Raw genomic sequence first — 19371 nt, forward strand, 5'->3', positions numbered from 1 at the left:
CGAGAGCATAAGAGGACTTTGTCCAAGAGGACTTTGTCTCTACTCTCCCAAAAATGGGCAGGGTTACAAGTTCTTCTTGCCGAATGTGTTGAGTGTAGTCTCAGATGGGGCAATCAAATGTTTTATGATAGGAGTAATAAAGCACATACCTTGTTGGCCCGTAGACTTAGAGATAAACGAGCCTCACAGATCATTTCTGCGATAAAAAAGTCCCTCGGGTGCTCTGCTTTATAACCCTAAAGATATTAATGGTGCGTTTACTCATTATTATAAAGCTTTATATAATTTGTCTGCCGCGTCTGACACTGAATCCCATGTTCAGGGTATTCAACAATATCTGGACTCTTGTACGCTTCCCAGTATATCTGAATCTACGGCCCGGACCATGGATGCGGATATCACTGAAGAAGAACTTGCCTCGGCCCTTAAATCACAGAAACCGTCTAAGGCACCTGGACCTGATGGTCTCCCTATGTCCTACTATAAATCGTTTGAGCGACTACTTTCTTCCCAGTTGATCCGTTTGTTCTTCAATTCTATTCTGTATGGTGCTCCTTCCATCTGGACTCTACTGTCTCTAGAAATATTGTTATTCCCAAACCTGGGAAAGACCCCTCTCTTTGCGCTAGTTATCGTCCCATTTCCCTGATCAACACAGATCTTAAATTATTTGCCAAGATCTTGGCCACTAGGCTGAATGTAGTTTTATCTTCCTTAATTCACCCTGACCAGGTGGGCTTCATCCCTCAGCGCCAAGCCTCTGACAATACAAGACGTACTATAGATCTGATACATCACTCCACCGCCCATAGGAGTCCGTCAGTAGTCTTGGCCCTGGACGCAGAAAAGGCGTTTGACCGCCTATTATGGCCTTTTATGTTTAAAACCCTAGCCTCAGTAGGTATCTCAGGAAATTTCATGCAGGCCATAAAATCTCTCTATTTGCACCCGTCTTCTACGGTGATGACCAATGGATTACACTCGCCACGTTTTGCTCTGGGAAATGGGACGAGACAGGGGTGCCCCCTTTCCCCTCTTATTTTTGCTATTTGCATCGAGCCATTGGCGGCTAGAATTAGAGCTAACCCCGATATTGGAGGCGTAAAGGTGGGAGATGAACAATTCAAGTTGTCTCTTTTTGCCGACGATATTCTCCTTACCTTGACTTCTCCCTTAATATTGCTCCCTAACCGCCAATCGGAATTACGTACATACGGCACCCTCTCTGGATACAAAATTAATAGCTCTAAGTCTGAAGCCTTGGCTCTTTGTGTTCCCTCGCAACAACTTTCTACGCTTACTACCTCTTTTCCTTTTATCTGGCGTCCCTCGGCAATTAAATACCTTGGCATCTCCATCACTAAGTCATACTCTTCACTTTACCAAGCTAACTACACTCCTATGTTTCAGACACTGGAAAAAGATTTTTCTGCTACAGGGTACACTGGGCTCCACAAGTCTGGACAATGGGGGGTGTAGAGTAGGATCTTGATCCGAGGCACCAACAGGCTCAAAGCTTTGACCTTCTTCCCAAGATGCATAGTGCCGCCTCCTATATCACCCCGCCTCCCAGTACAGGAGCTCAGTTTGTCAGTTGGTGCTGCAGTAAGCAGGCACTTAACAGAGGGGCTGCTCCAAACAGCCCTGAGAAAATCTTTTTATGAGGTAAAAAGTGAAGACTTCAAGGGCAGCAGCGGTGGTAAATGTTTTGTGACATTCACTGCTGCAGCTCCAGCTCTCCCCAGCGGCGCTGTACACTCCCGAGCCCTGGTTGCCGGTTTTCTTCTTGTTAGACACACATGGCTGGGGCTCTCCAGGATCGCGTGGCCGCGCTTCAGGAGGTGGTAAGTGGGTCCCGCTCGCGGGACCCGGTCTTTATCGCGATCCAGCGCGGCCAGTGGGAGGCGGGTCGCGCGCGCTGGCGGTGGGCGGTGGACACTGTGGATACAGGCGATCCCACTAGAACACCAGGGCATGGGCGCAGGTCAGGTTTTCTTTTAAAACCGATTTTAATATCGCCCACAGTACACAGTGGTTTTGCCAGCAAGGGGGATAAGGCTTAGACCTGAAGCCCCTCCCCCAGCCCCAGGGTCGCCATTTCCAGCAAGTGTTCCCGCCCTGGAGCTGCATCTCTGTCTTTTTCTCACTCCCTGTCAGTGTCTTACTCCTCAGCTCACTGTTCCTGGGACTGCTTGGGCAAATCCTCCTATGTAAAGCCGCCTGGTTGTCAGTGCTGTGCCTTTACATGACACTTAAGTATTCTACCTGCCTTTTCAGTCAGTGTTAGTAAGAAAGAGTGCATTTAGTCAGGGGTTTATAGTACAATTACCCTGTGATATACATCCAGTTTCTTACTGTGTAGTGTTACATCTAATGACCAGGGGCGCCAGAATGATTTCACGCAGGGGGGGGCAAGTTTGAATTTCATTTTTGCGCCTCTCCTTCAACCTCCGCCCCCCTCCTCCCCCTCCCGTGGTGCCGGTCTCCTCTCCTTCAAACCCCCCCCCCCTTCATCAGTGCGGGGGAGCGCTTACCTCTGTATCCCCGTGGGCGGCTTTTAAAGTAGTGTGCTGCCGCAGGCAGGGTGCAGTGCCCCTTCTGTACTGGCCGGCTGTCTCTTCTTTGGTGATGCATTACTGGGAGGAGTCGTCGCATTCCGGGACCACAGCCACACCTCCTCCCAGTAATACATCACCAGTGAAGAGACAGCCGGGCAGTACAGAAGGGGCCCCGCACCCTGCCTGCGGCAGCACATTGCTTTTAAAGTTGTAGCCGCTTACGGGGATGCGGAAGGAAGCGCTCCCCCGCACCAGCGCCTGGATCATGTTTGGGGGGTTCAAGCTGCCCCCTTGCCCCCCCCCCCTCGTTCCGACGCCTATGCTAATGACTATATAGCTGTGTAAGCTAGTCCAGTGCAGTATTATTGTCTGTAATAACCTCTGCATTGTACAAACTGTGACTATTTGTGTGTGCATTAATAGCTGAGTGTTGTCCATCTCGTGTCTTCCACTCATCTTGCTATCCCTATATTCTATAACTTGAGGGGGCTTGGTGCGTCAGGTGTTAATTAATATAGGATTTTCACAAAGATATACTGTATTACGTATTTTTCTCTGTGATTTAGTCACCATATCTCTCCTTTATCTCTGCTGGTGCTGACTACACTGCGCAGGGGTTTGGGTTTAGGGATATAGTGCTGCTAATAATTGTACTGTTACCTCATACTGCAAGTTATATCATCTCTGCTTCTGAGGGTAATGGTTCTGGGGCGGAACACACTGCTGGTGTTGCTGAAGCCACAGGCACATATGGGGAGAATATAGCAGCTGTGGGCTCTGGTTCTGGGGGCTCCTTGCCCCCCAGTGGGACTGTGGCAACAGAGGCACATACTGACCCTCTGTGGGCCACTTTTTCCACGCTTCTGCATACGCTAGTTCATAAACGAACACCCCCTATGGGACCCCCAATGCCGGTACAACCGTATGTGGTCCCTGCAGCTAACCCGCCGTGGGTGGACGATTTATCTGCTCAATTAAAGAAGTTGAACCAGTCCCCGACTACTAAAAAGTCTGACAAACGCTCGCCTAAGTCCAAGAGGTCCTCTAAGCGAGTGCTCGTCTCCTCACAATCCACTGCTGTCACTGACATCTCGTCTGATGAAGACAGCACATACACTGACCCCACAGGTTCTGACTCAGATACAGCTGATGGGGAGGGTAGTTCACATGTGGATGTTCCTGATCTTTTGGAGGCTATTAAATTAATTCTGCAGATTACGGATGATCCCGAGCCATCCGTTCCCCCTAAGGATCCAGATAGGTTCAAGCGTCAGAAGGTGATTAAACAAGTTTTACCTCACTCTGACCACCTAGTGGATATACGTCAGGAACCCTGGCAAACCCCGGGTACGAAGTTTTTGCCTCAAAAGAAGATGCTGGCTCGCTATCCCCTCGCGCCAGAGCTGTCTAAGAATTGGGAAACGCCTCCTCCAGTAGACTCACATGTGGCTAGGATGGTGGTTTCCTCAGCTCTACCTGTCACTACCGTCACGTCTCTAAAAGAGCCTACGGATAAACGTGTCGAGGGTTGTCTAAAAGCGATTTACACCCTCACGGGTGCTGCACAAAGGCCCACTATTGCAGCTACATGGGCGGCAGAGGCTATTGAAGCATGGGCCTTGGAGTTAGAAGCTGAAATCTCCTCTGACCGTGCTAGACAATGCTTGTCATATATTGTCACAGCTTCTCGCTATATTAAAGAGGCGGCTTCTGTTGCCGGTATCCTAGCAGCCAAGGCCTCTACTACATCAGTCCTGGCTCGCAGGATATTGTGGCTGAGATCCTGGTCTGTGGATCTGGACTCTAGAAAAACCCTGGAGGTACTCCCTTTCAAGGGGGATATTCTGGTTGGGGAGGACTTAAATAAGATAGTGGCTGACTTGTCTACTGCCAAAACTGCCTGTCTGCCTAATACAGCTCCTTCTGTGTCGAAGGCCAAAGGCACGTCCTTTCGCCCCTTTCGTCCTTCAGGTAAAAGCAAAAGGTCAGGCGTACCATAAGCAGGCCCACACTTCCAAACCTGGTAAGCCGAAGCCCAAAAGAGCCTGGGCTGCCCGTCTGCCAGCATCCAAGACCGATAAGCCTGCCGCATGACGGGGCGGGCCTCCCCCTGGGGGATCCCAGGGTGGGGGGCCGGCTTCTAGGGTATACCCAGGAATGGTTGAAGACCACTACAGATGCCTAAGTACGGGAAGTCGTCACTCGAGGTTACGCCATAGCCTTCAAAAACCGACCCCCTCATCGATTTTGCCAGACAAACGTCCCGTTGGACCAGACAAAGGCAAGTGCTCTGCATTCGGTGGTACAGACCCTCCTGGATACAGGAGTCGTAGTACAGGTGCCTCTTGCTCAGAGGGGCCGGGGGTACTATTCTCCGCTGTTTCTAGCCCCAAAACCGAATGGGTTCTCCCGGCCCATTCTCAACCTCAAGGCACTGAACAAGTTTGTGAAGGTTTCCAAGTTCCGTATGGAAACCCTTCGCTCTATAGTTCTGGCCTTGGAACCTGGGCACTACATGGTCTCCCTGGACATACAGGATGCTTACCTGCATATTCCTATAGCAGTGTCACATCAACAATACCTGAGGTTCGCTATTGGCAACCTCCAGTACCAGTTTCGGGCGTTACCTTTTGGTTTAACAACGGCTCCGCGAGTCTTCACCAAAGTTACGGCGGTGATGACGGTGGTACTCCGCCGTCAAGGGGTCAGGATACTGCCGTATCTGGACGACTTGTTAATCCTGGCAAATTCCCCAGATCTTCTCCTGCGTCATCTGGATATGACGGTCCGGTTTCTACAAGCCCACGGGTGGCTCATCAACTGGAAGAAATCCTCCCTGGTCCCTGCTCAGAGCATGGTGCATCAGGGAGCGCTGTTGGACACTCACAACCAGAGGTTGTTCTTGTCTCAGGAGAAAGTCCTGTAACTTCAGGACAGGATTCGTTGCTTCCTTTCTCGTCCGCAAGTGTCGATACATTCGGCAATGCAGGTGCTGGGCCTCATGGTATCAGCATTCGACATGGTGGAGTATGCTCAATTCCATTCTCGCCCCCTCCAGAAGCTGATTCTAGCCAAGTGGGACGGCCTGCCTCACCGGATCAGGTCTCAAATGATCTCTTTGACTCCGGAGGTCCGTCTGTCGCTGCTCTGGTGGCTCCAGGACCGACAGTTGTGCAGAGGCCGTCCCTTCTGGATATCCAACTGGGTCCTGTTGACGACAGATGCTAGTCTAAGAGGTTGGGGCGCGGTGCTGGAGCAGCACTCCTTGCAGGGTCGGTGGACCAAGGAGGAATCTTTCCTCTCGATCAACATTCTGGAATTGCGGGCGGTCTTCAATGCATTGAACCTAGCCCAGCATTTGATTCAGAACCGTCCTGTTCAAGTACAGTCGGACAACACCACCACAGTGGCTTACATAAATCATCAAGGCGGCACTCAAAGCCGTTTGGCAATGAAGGAAGCCTCACGGATTCTACGTTGGGCAGAACGCCATCTACCGGCAATATCGGCAATATTCATTCTGGGAGTCCTGAATTGGGAAGCTGACTTTCTCAGTCGTCAGGACGTGCATGCCATCGAGTGGGGCCTCCATCCAGAAGTGTTTCAACTCCTCGTGGAAAGGTGGGGTCTTCCAGATGTGGATCTGATGGCGTCTCGACACAATCACAAGGTTCCGGTCTTCAGAGCAAGGACAAGGGATCCTCAAGCAGCATTCGTGGATGCGCTGGCAGTGCCGTGGAGGTTTCGGGTGTCGTACGTGTTCCCTCCGGTGTCACTCCTGCCCAGGGTAATTCGGAAGTTCAAGCAAGAAAAAGGAAATCTGCTTCTCATAGCTCCGGCGTGGCCCAGACGGCACTGGTTCTCAGACCTGCAAGGCCTATCGTCAGAGCGTCCACTTCTACTTCCACAACGCCCAGACCTCCTCGTTCAGGGCCCCTGTGTCTACCAGGACCTAGCCCGGCTGTCTTTGACGGCGTGGCTCTTGAAGCTTCCGTCTTAAGAGCTAAGGGTTTTTCTGAAGCGGTCATTAAAACTATGTTGCGGGCCCGGAAACCGGCCTCTGCTCGGATATACCATCGGGTCTGGCATTCCTACTTTGTTTGGTGCGCATCAAACCATTATGACGCTTCCAAGTTTAGTACAGCCAAACTTTTGGCTTTTCTACAGCAGGGCCTAGATTTAGGCCTGCGTCTGGCCTCCCTCAAGGTTCATATTTCTGCCTTGTCAGTGTGGTTTCAGAGAAAAATTGCGACTTTACCTGATGTTTATACTTTCACTCAGGGTGTGTTGCGTATCCAACCTCCCTATGTCCCACCTGTGGCTCCTTGGGACTTGTCGGTGGTTTTGGAGGCATTGTAGGAGCCTCCATTTGAACCTCTTCGTTCAGCTGACCTTAAGTGGCTTTCCCTTAAGGTGGTGTTTCTGTTGGTTATTGCCTCTGCTAGAAGAGTGTCGGATTTGGGTGCCTTGTCTTGTAGTTCCCCATATCTGATTTTTCACCGTGACCGGGCGGTTCTCAGGACTCGTCCCGGATATTTGCCTAAGGTGGTTTCTTCGTTCCACCTTAAGCAGGAGATTGTGGTTCCAGCTTTTGTCTCTCCTGATTTTTCTCCCAAAGAGCGGTCTTTGGATGTGGTACGGGCTCTCCGTATCTATGTGAAGAGAACTGCTTCTATTCGAAAGTCTGATTCTCTCTTTGTTTTGTTTGGATTTCACAAACGTGGCTGGCCTGCTCACAAGCAGACCCTGGCCAGGTGGATCAGAATGGTGATTGCGCATGCTTATGTGAAGGCTGGTCTGTCAGCTCCTGTTCACATTATGGCCCATTCTACTCGGTCTGTTGGACCTTCTTTGGCGGCCCAATGTGGTGCGACCCTTGATCAATTGTGCAAGGCGGCTACATGGTCCTCCGGGAACACGTTCATAAGGTTCTATGCCTTCGATACTGCCGCTTCCCAGGATGCTTCCTTTGGACGCCGGGTTCTTTTGCCCGCTACAGTGCATCGCCTCCCATAAGGAACTGCTTTAGGACATCCCCATTGTCCAGACTTGTGGAGCCCAGTGTACCCCCCAGCAGAAAACGAGTTTTATGGTAAGAACTTACCCTTGTTAAAACTCTTTCTGCGAGGTACACTGGGCTCCACAAGGCGCCCACCCTGACGCACTTAGCTTCTTTGGGTTGATATGGCATTAGCCGCTGACACTTCTCTTGTCGTGAGAGTGTGGTGTATGTGGCTACTAACCGTTGTCGTCTCTCTTCCTGCTACTGCATTGGGCTGGTTAACTAAACTGAGCTCCTGTTTTGGGAGGCGGGGTGATACAGGAGGCGGCACTATGCATCTTGCGCAGAAGGTCAAAGCCTTGAGCCTGTTGGTGCCTCGGATCAAGATCCTACTCTACACCCCCCATTGTCCAGACTTGTGGAGCCCAGTGTACCTTGCAGAAAGAGTTTTAACAAGGGTAAGTTCTTACCATAAAACTCGTTATCGGGCTGGCAGTCCCTTTTTATATTGTGGATTGGTAGAATTAACACGATTAAAATGAATCTCCTCCCTAGACTACTATATTTATTCCAAACCTTACCTATACCTATCCCAATTTCGGCCTTGGACTCCATGCAAGCCCTCTGCAATCGCTTCATCTGGGCACATGGTAAACCTCGCATTCGTACAGCCATTTTGGCTAGGTCTGCTTCTAATGGCGGATTGGGTTTGCCAATACTCCACTCTTATTACCAGGCCGCCCAGCTGAACCATGTTGTGTCGTGGCACTCCGAACCTGGATGCAAACGATGGGTAGATTTAGAGAATTCTATGTTGCAGATAAGTCGAGTGGATGACATACTGTGGTTACCCGGACCGCTTAGACCAGCCTCGGCCTGTGAGACTCCGACCATACGATTTACTCTTAAGATATTGGATAAACTCCGTCCCTCACTGGACCTAGCTCCCTTTCCCTCACCTATGTCCCCTATCTGGAACCATCCCCGGTTCCCCCCAGGTCTGGACAGACATATGGCATCTTATTGGCGAAGTCTACACATTACCAGATTCAAACATGTAAAAGGTCAATATGCTCCATCTTCATTTACTGACCTCCAAACTATTCTCTCAATCCCCGCCTCCCGCCATTTTCAATATAATCAAATTATGAGCTTCGTTAATTCACAATTTCCCTCTAGTAAAATTCGGATGCTGACCCACTTTGAACGCATCTGCTCTCATTCAGTTGGCCATAAAGGTAATATCTCCGTTCTCTATCATTCAGTCCTGGGCCCAGACCCCCCAGAACGAAATCCTCCTGAACTGGCTTGGGAGTTAGATCTCCCGTCCACTTTAGACAACGAGGACTGGTCCACAATCAGGACTAGAATCGCTAAATCCTCCATTAGTGTAACTATCAGGGAGACGTGTTATAAAGTATGCACCCGGTGGTATTTGACACCCTCCAGACTTCACGCTATCTTTCCTTCGACCTTGGATCACTGCTGGAGGAACTGCGGGGAGATTGGTACATTCCCTCATATATGGTGGTTTTGCCCGATAATTCAGACATTTTGGGAACAAGTGTGGGCGCTCCTTTCACAGGTTTTGGAACATCCAGTCTCAGGTAACATTGCCATTGCACTGTTATGTGCTCCGACTCCTTTGCTTGGCAAGCACCAAGACAAACTTGTAACTCATCTATGTAACGCAGCTAAGTCCCTTATAGCCAAACTATAGAAGTCCTCAGTGGCGCCTCCAACCACTGCCCTTTTGAATCGTATCCAGTTTGTTGCCTCAATGGAATATATCACGAGTTTACAAAATAACACGGTAACGTCCTTTCACAAAATATGGTCCCCCTGGTTCCTTTTTCATTCTTCCCCCCCTCCCTGGCCTCAGCTGATACCCCTATGTCTTCGTGTATTTTATCCACTACGCCCACGAGATCTTATTTTTAATTTTATTTTTTTTCTTCTCTTTTTTTTTTTTTCTATTCTGGTCTCTCCCTTTGTATGTTTTGTCTATCTATTAGCAGCTTATTCTATGGCTATTCTATTATATGCTCTATGTTTCTGTGTACTTTTTGTTGATTTCTGATATTGCAATGCTCGTATTTCACAGTACACTTTTTGTATTACTTGTTTGTTTCTAAAATAAAATAAAAAACATTGTTTAAAAAAAAAATTAGTTTCAGCATGTTGCTGCAATAGTTCATGCTCGTTGGCATGTGTTATGTTGAATGCCATGTTGTGCGGCATGGTTGAAGTGTGAGCTGGTATGAATCTCACCGTTAACTTAAAAGTATATCCTTTCCTCGAAATGTCAGTCTCCCTGGGCACAGTTCCTATACTGAGGTCTGGAGGAGGGGCATAGAGGGAGGAGCCAGTTCACACTCTGAAAAAGTCTTAAAGTGCCCATGGCTCCTGCGGAACCGTCTATACCCCATGGTACTGAAGTGGACCCCAGCATCCTCTACGGACTAGGAGAAAATAAGAATTTACTCACCGGTAATTCTATTTCTCGTAGTCCATAGTGGATGCTGGGGACTCCGTAAGGACCATGGGGAATAGACGGCTCCGCAGGAGACTGGGCACATCTAAAGAAAGATTTAGGTCTATCTGGTGTGCACTGGCTCCTCCCCCTATGACCCTCCTCCAAGCCTCAGTTAGGACACTGTGCCCGGAAGAGCTGACACAATAAGGAAGGATTTTGAATCCCGGGTAAGACTCATACCAGCCACACCAATCACACCGTATAACTCGTGATAGGAACCCCGGTTAACAGCATGATAACAACGGAGCCTCTGAACAGATGGCTCGCAATAACAACCCGATTTGTGTAACAATAACTATTTACAAGTATTGCAGACAATCCGCACTTGGGATGGGCGCCCAGCATCCACTACGGACTACGAGAAATAGAATTACCGGTGAGTAAATTCTTATTTTCTCTGACGTCCTAGTGGATGCTGGGGACTCCGTAAGGACCATGGGGATTATACCAAAGCTCCCAAACGGGCGGGAGAGTGCGGATGACTCTGCAACACCGAATTAGAGAACTCCAGGTCCTCCTCAGCCAGGGTATCAAATTTGTAGAATTTTGCAAACGTGTTTGCCCCTGACCAAGTAGCAGCTCGGCAAAGTTGTAAAGCCGAGACCCCTCGGGCAGCCGCCCAAGATGAGCCCACCTTCCTTGTGGAATGGGCTTTTACAGATTTAGGCTGCGGTAGTCCCCACCGCAGAATGCGCCAGCGGAATAGTGCTACAAATCCAGATAGTCTGCTTAGAAGCAGGAGCACCCAGTTTGTTGGGTGCATACAGGATAAACAGCGAGTCAGTTTTCCTGACTCCAGCCGTCCTGGAAACATAAATTTTCAGGGCCCTGACTACGTCCAGTAACTTGGAATCCTCCAAGTTCCTAGTAGCCGCAGGCACCACAATAGGCTGGTTCAAGTGAAACGCTGATACCACCTTCGGGAGAAACTGAGGACGAGTCCTCAACTCTTCCCTATCCATATGGAAAATCAGATAAGGGCTTTTATAGGACAAAGCCGCCAATTCTGACACACGCCTGGCCGAAGCCAGAGCCAACAGCATGACCACTTTCCACGTGAGATATTTCAAATCCACAGTCTTAAGTGGTTCAAACCAATGTGATTTCAGGAACTCCAAAACCACATTGAGATCCCAAGGTGCCACTGGGGGCACAAAAGGAGGCTGAATACGCAGAACTCTTTTGACAAAAGTCTGAACTTCAGGCAGTGAAGCCAGTTCTTTCTGGAAGAAAATCGACAGGGCCGAAATCTGGACCTTAATGGACCCCAATTTGAGGCCCAACGTCACCCCTGCTTGCAGGAAATGCAGGAATCGACCCAGTTGAAATTCCTCCGTTGGGGCCTTCCTGGCCTCACACCAAGCAACATATTTCCGCCAAATGCGGTGATAATGTTTTGCGGTGACATCCTTCCTGGCTTTGATCAGCGTAGGGATGACTTCCTCCGGAATGTGCCTGCTGAGGAAGTCTGCTTCCCAGTTGTCCACTCCCGGAATGAACACTGCTGTCAGTGCTAACACATGATTTTCCGCCCATCGGAGAATCCTTGTGGCTTCTGCCATTGCCCTCCTGCTTCTTGTGCCGCCCTGTCTGTTTACATGGGCGACCGCCGTGATGTTGTCTGATTGGATCAGTACCGGCTGGTTCTGAAGCAGGGGCCTTGCTTGGCTTAGGGCATTGTAAATGGCCCTTAGCTCTAGAATATTTATGTGAAGCGAAATCTCCTGATTTGACCACAGTCCTTGGAAATTTCTTCCCTGTGTGACTGCACCCCAGCCCCGAAGGCTGGCATCCGTGGTCACCAGGACCCAGTCCTGTATTCCGAGCACTCTGCAGCCACCACAGCAGCGACACCCTGGTCCTTGCCGACAGGGTTATCCGCTGTTGCATCTGGAGATGGGACCCGGACCATTTGTCCAACAGGTCCCACTGGAAAGTCCTTGCGTGGAACCTTCCGAATGGAATTGCTTCGTACGAAGCTACCATTTTTCCCAGGACTCGTGTGCATTGATGTACCGACATCTGTCCCGGTTTTAGGAGGTCTCTGACTAGAGATGACAACTCCTCGGCTTTTTCCACTGGAAGAAACACTTTTTTCTGGTCTGTGTCCAGAATCATTCCCAGGAACAGAAGACGTGTCGTCGGGACCAGCTGTGACTTTGGAATATTGAGAATCCAGCCGTGCTGTTGTAGCACTTCCCGAGAAAGTGCTACCCCCACTACCAACTGTTCCTTGGACCTCGCCTTTATCAGGAGATCGTCCAAGTACGGGAAAATTAAAACTCCCTTCTTGCGAAGGAGTATCATCATTTCGGCCATTACCTTGGTAAAGACCCTCGGTGCCGTGGATAACCCAAACGGCAGCGTCTGGAACTGATAGTGACAGCCCTGTACCACAAATCTGAGGTACTCCTGGTGAGGAGGGTAAATGGGGACATGCAGGTATGCATCCTTGATGTCCAGGGAGACCATGTAATCCCCCTCGTCCAGGCTCGCAATAACTGCCCTGAGCGATTCCATCTTGAACTTGAACCTTTTGATATGTGTTCAAGGATTTTAAATTTAAGATGGGTCTCACCGAACCGTCCGGTTTCGGTACCACAAACATTGTGGAATAGTAACCCTTCCCTTGCTGAAGGAGGGGTACCTTGACAATCACTTGCTGTGAATACAGTTTTTGGATAGCCACCAACACTGCCTCCCTGGCAGAGGGAGTTGCTGGTAAGGCAGATTTTAGAAAACGGCGGGGGGGGGGGGGGGGGGGGGGGGGGACGTCTCGAATTCCAGCCTGTACCCCTGAGATACTACTTGAAGGGCCCAGGGATCCACCTGTGAGAGAGCCCACTGTGTGCTGAAATTTCTGAGACGGGCCCCCACCGTACCCGGATCCGCCTGTGAAGCCCCAGCGTCATGCTGTGGACTTACCGGACGCGGGGGAGGACTTTTGCTCTTGGGAACTGGCTGTATGCTGCAGCTTTTTCCCTCTACCTTTGCCTCTCGGCAGAAAGGATGCGCCTCGAGCCCTCTTGTGTTTATGGGGCCGAAAGGACTGTACTTGATAATACGGTGCCTTCTTTTGCTGTGGGGTAGCCTGTGGCAAAAATGACGATTTCACAGCCGTAGCTGTGGAAACGAGGTCTGAAAGACCATCCCCAAACAGTTCCACCCCCTTATAAGGCAAAACTTCCATGTGCCTTTTTTGAATCGGCATCACCTGACCACTGCCGAGTCCATAACCCCCTTCTGGCGGCAATGGACATTGCGCTTATTTTTGATGCCAGCCGGCAAATATCCCTCTGTGCATCACGCATGTATAAGACAGCGTCCTTTATATGCTCTACTGTCAGCAAAATAGTGTCCCTATCCAGGGTATCAATATTATCCGACAGGGAATCTGACCACGCAGCACTGCACATCCATGCTGATGCAATCGCTGGTCGCAATATAATGCCCGTGTGTGTATATATAGCTTTTAGGGTAGCCTCCTGCTTTCTATCAGCAGGATCCTTTAGGGCGGCCGTATCCGGAGACGGTAGTGCCACCTGTTTTGATAAACGTGTAAGCGCTTTATCTACCCTAGGGGACGTTTCCCAACGTGACCTATCCTCTGGCGGGAAAGGGTACGCTGCCAATAACCGTTTAGAAATTATCAATTTCTTATCGGGGGAAGTCCAGGCTTCCTCACACACCTCATTTAATTCCTCAGATGCAGGAAAAGCTACTGGTAGTTTTTTCTCACTGAACATAATACCCTTTTTTGTGGTACCTGGGGTACTATCAGAAATGTGTAATACATTTTTCATTGCCTCAATCATGTAACGGGTGGACCTATTGGAGGGTAAACTAGTCTCATCGTCGTCGACACTGGAGTCGGTATCCGTGTCGACATCTGTGTCTGCCATCTGAGGTAGCGGGCGTTTTAAAGCCCCTGATGACATTTGAGACGCTGGAACAGTCACAAGCTGAGTAGCCGGCTGTCCTATGTCGTCAAACCTTTTATGTAAGGAGCTGACACTGTCACGTAATTCCTTCCATAAGTCCATCCACACAGGTGTCGACCCCTCAGGGGGTGACAACACATTTACAGGCATTTGCTCTGCCTCCACATCATTTTCCTCATCATACATGTCGACACAGCGGTACCGACACACAGCACACACACAGGGAATGCTCTGACAGAGGACAGGACCCCACAAAGCCCTTTGAGGAGACAGAGGGAGAGTATGCCAGCACACACCAGAGCGCTATATACCACAGGGATATCACCTATAAAGAGTGTTTTCCCTTATAGCTGCATATATATATTATACTGCGCCTAAATTTGTGCCCCCCCCCCTCTCTTTTTTACCCTTTCTGTAGTGCAGGACTGCAGGGGAGAGCCAGGGAGCGATCCTTCCAGCGGAGCTGTGAGGGAAAATGGCGCCAGTGTGCTGAGGGAGATGGCTCCGCCCCTTTTTCGGCGGGTTTTCTCCCACTTTTTGTGTTATTCTGGCAGGGGTATTTACACCTATATAGCCTCTGGGGCTATATATGGTGTCAGTTTTGCCAGCCAAGGTGTTAATATTGCTGCTCAGGGCGCCCCCCCCAGCGCCCTGCACCCATCAGTGACCGAAGTGTGTGGTGTGCATGAGGAGCAATGGCGCACAGCTGCAGTGCTGTGCGCTACCTTGGAGAAGACAGAAGTCTTCAGCCGCCGATTTTCCGGACCTTCTTGCTTCTGGCTCTGTAAGGGGGACGGCGGCGCGGCTCCGGGAACGGACGACGAGGTCGGGTCCTGTGTGCGATCCCTCTGGAGCTAATGGTGTCCAGTAGCCTAAGAAGCCCAAGCTACCACCACTTAGGTAGGTTCGCTTCTTCTCCCCTTAGTCCCTCGCTGCAGTAAGCCTGTTGCCAGCAGGTCTCACTGTAAAATAAAAAACCTAAACTATACTTTCTTTCTAGGAGCTCAGGAGAGCCCCTAGTGTGCATCCAGCTCGGCCGGGCACAGAAATCTGAGGCTTGGAGGAGGGTCATAGGGGGAGGAGCCAGTGCACACCAGATAGACCTAAATCTTTCTTTAGATGTGCCCAGTCTCCTGCGGAGCCGTCTATTCCCCATGGTCCTTACGGAGTCCCCAGCATCCACTAGGACGTCAGAGAAAAGGATTTACCGGTAGGTATTAAAATCCATTTTCTTGTCCCCTAGCTCTTGGACACTTTTATTGATCTAAACAGTCCTGGTGCCCTCTTTCATATATGAGGCTTTGATTGTCATTCTCCTCAAACCTGTTAAGGAGCCTCCTCTGACAGAGTCGCTCAGACCTGTTTCCTTGTTATCTTCTGATATTAAGTTTTTCACCAAAAGTTTTGCTACTAGGCTGAGTCTACCACTCAGAATCTCCGCAGGTTGTTTTACCATCTACAGATATCCCACAAAGCATATAGTAGTGCAGTGGTGGTGTCCTTGGATGTTGCAGAGGCCTTTAGCGATCTCTGGGAGGTCCTTCATAGATTTGGCTTTGGGCCTAATTTTATTCAGTGGGTCAAATTGTTATATTCTGTCCCTGCTGCCCAAAAATGTGTTAATAGTCACACTATGGCTCTGTTCGGGGTTTTTCTCTGCTGTTGGCGTTGGATTTGAACAGATACCAGCATCTGCGAGCTAGTGATGCTGGTAATACCATAGCTGTTTATGTTGATGACACGCTTTTGTTCTTGGGTGACACAGATGGCTCAGTGCACAGACTCCTGCAGGTTGTTGATAGCTTTGCCTAAATCTACTATATTTCCTCAGCATGGGCTTTATCCTACCTTGTTTATTTCCCTTTTGTCTTTTCCTTTGGACTGCACTGTTTTTGTATTTGAGGGTTTGAATTACATCTCAAGCTTGATTATATTGACCTTTAAAAATTTTCTCTGTCATATCAAATTTTAAACATAAGGAAAAAGCTTCCCCTTCCTGTTATGGATAGGATAAAACATATTAAAATAGTCATCCAGCGTAAATATGTCTACCTACTGCAACACTCCTGTTTTTATATATCAAACAAAAGTTTCTCCACAATTAACAGGATTATTTCTTCCTTTATTTGGGGAGACACGTGAGCAAGAACTAAACTCACTACTGTGTGCAGGTCTAAAACCTCTGGTGGTCTGGCTCTCCCTAAACTTTATTATGTGGCCTCCCAGCTTGCCAAGCAGGCAGAGTGGGTGCAGGACTCTTGTGGTAGCATTCTTTTGTTTTCTTGCTTAGCAGAAGGGGTCTCCTCTATCATCACTGCAATGAAAAGTATCATTTGGGATGTTTTTCTTAATTATTAGCAATTAATTGTACTTTACATTGTTATGAGTCGCTGCTGGGGCTCATTTGTTTGTTTATGGCCGTCTCCTAGCAACCTGTAAGCTGGCTACTGTGTGAAGCAGCACACCTGTTTGGGAATGCTTCGTTACCCGACTCCAGCCTGTTGTCTCTTGTGAAAGTCAGGAGGCTGAAGGATGCGCAGCAGCACAGCTGCCGAGAGTTAGCAATTAGGGAGGCTGGCTGTGCTGTGACTCTCATTGGCTCTTGTCTCCTATATGTGTTGTCTGTCTCTCACTCCTGCTGGTCATAGGTTCCTGGTTGCAGCGGGAGCCCTGGTCTCTAGGTTCTAGCACTAGCCGTGGATACCTTTGTCCGGTTATTCTACCATCCTCTGCAGTATTCCGGTGTCTAGCTCTGTGTCATTTGCATAATTATCAGCATCCAACTCAGTTATTTCTATGTCTAGTTCTGTGTCAGTCACATAATTATCAGCTTCTAACCATCTCAGTTGCATAATCTGTTGTGTTGATTTTGTTACTTCTGCTAATATTACTCCTCGTCTTCTCGATATGCAGTCTTGTGTTCCCTCTGTTATCTATGTCTCCTGCATACCTTCAGTACTCCTACTGTCAGTGGCTGTACCTTTGTTGTTTTGTCTAATGTCTATCTTTAATGTATTATTTGTGTACTTTATGTGCTCTCCTCCCCAAAAGCTGTCCAGCGTTTGGGAGAGTTGTGTTTAAGTGTCTATTGTTTGCTCTCGTCTTAAAGCAGCTCCAATCTTCTTTTGGTCTTTTTCGCTTTATTAGCATTGATCCGGGACACCCCTGTGGCGTAAGTCCTTCTGGCATCCCAGTAGGCACATCACGCCTTAAGGGAAAAGCGACTGTTATAGGCAAGGCCTGCTGGTGAGTTCTGCAAGTCTTAACCTGGGGTGTACAAGAGTCACTGCCCAGATCTTCAGAAGCCACGGACCCTTTGGAAAGAAGATCCTTCAGTTGTAACATAGATGTAGCTTCAGAGTGCATGCAGTCTAAAAGATTTTATTTTTCTTACCTCTGAAATTATAGTCAGACCAATTCCCAGATGACAGAACCCATTTTTTCTTCAAATTTTGAGATTTTGACCCACAGTGTACTCAAGATACTTTGCTTTTGGAGCATTTACCTACAGCAAGAATTACCTTCCATTTTGCATCAGACATGTATTCTTCCTGTGTCATATGTACATAATATTCTGTTTAGTACCAATGTAAGTGTTAAAAGTGTGATAATTTACCTCAAAGACAAGACTTCCCAATTTTATTGGTGGTGCAAAAATTACCTTGGCAGGTGATAAAGTGAACTTGGGGGTTGTGGCTTGATGTTTACTCCTATGAATCTTAAACATTTTTTGTTGTTCTTTGCACTCCAAAAAATAAAAAATGTATGTTTATATACAGACGTGTTCTCGTACAGTATTGCTGCAGTCGTACCAAACATCCCTTCTCGGCATACTGGTTCCTCTGCGACTTGGCTTGCGACAAGCGTTTTTTTCACATGTGCATCTTAATTGAAATACAATATGATAAGACCGCTGCGTGACACTGGACTGATTTATTTGATATGAAAGTTGCACATCAAATTAATCAGTGCCACATCACATTTTATTTAAACTAAATAATTCGGTGCGGCTGACTTTTCCCAGGTGTCTTGCACTGCATAGTCTATTAAGGCTAGGGGTATGAGGAGACATCTGTGTATATTAAGTGACTTGTGATGAGCTGCTTATTGTTGTTTGACAAAAAATAGGATTTTGGTACTTACCAGGTAAATCCTTTTCTTTGAATCCATAGGGGGCACTGGAGTACTCTTGGGATATGGACGGCTTCCGTAGGAACAGCACTGAATATTTAAATTTAGAACACTCCACCCCTCCATATCCCCGAGTACCTCAGTGTTTTTTACTGAGCCGAACAGGAACTATAGAGAGGTTGACAATGGAGTATTACATATAACATAACGGACAATAACGAAGTTGACACATAACGTTACTGACAACTAAACAGTTGACACCCTAACCAGCACTTGATCATTTGAACCAGTCGGTGAGAGTGTGTTACCATAAGATCCTCAGAACTCACCACAACTAGGTAAAACTGCTCTGGGTGGGCGTCCAGTGCCCCCTATGGATTCAAAGAAAAGGATTTACCTGGTAAGTACCAAAATCCTATTTTCTTTTTCATCCACTAGGGGTCACTGGAGTACTCTTGGGACGTACCAAAGCTTCCCCCGTGGGCGGGAGAGCTGTTTGGCACCTGTAACGCTAGGCGGCCAAAGCTAGATGCTGATGCCGCAAACGTATCAAACTTGTAAAAGCGCACAAACGTGTGCACTGAAGACCATGTAGCCGCACAGCAAAGCTGCGTCGTAGAAGCTCCCCGACCAGCTGCCCATGAAGTTCCCACAGAACGTGTGGAATGAGCGGTTACTGATGTAGGCGGCTGTAACCTAGCATGAAGGTAAGCCTGACGTATGGTCAGTTTTATCCATCTGGATAACGTTTGTTTAGACGCTGGCCAACCCATCTTGGCAGCATCATAGAGAACAAACAACGTATCCGTCTTACGAACTGAAGACGTTCGGGATACATAAACGCGTAATGCGCGTACCACATCCAGAGTTCCAGAATGTGCTGTCAACACAGGAACTACTATTGGTTGATTGATGTGAAAAGATGACACTACCTTTGTAAGAAAGCGGGATTCGTCCGAAGTTCCGCTCTGTCATCCTGAAACACCAAATACGGTGACTTGCATGACAAGGCACCCAAATCCGAAACACGCCTTGCCGAAGCTAAGGCTAGAAGAAAAATTGTTTTCCAAGTGAGAAACTTTATATCCACTTGCTGTAAGGGTTCAAAATATGAAGACTGTAAGAAATCTAAAACCAGATTCAAGTCCCATGGCGCTGTAGGCAGAATGAATGGAGGCTGTACTCTGAGGACACCTTGGAGAA

This window comes from Pseudophryne corroboree, chromosome 2 (genome assembly GCF_028390025.1).
Source record: "Pseudophryne corroboree isolate aPseCor3 chromosome 2, aPseCor3.hap2, whole genome shotgun sequence".
NCBI classification, from domain to species: domain Eukaryota; kingdom Metazoa; phylum Chordata; class Amphibia; order Anura; family Myobatrachidae; genus Pseudophryne; species Pseudophryne corroboree.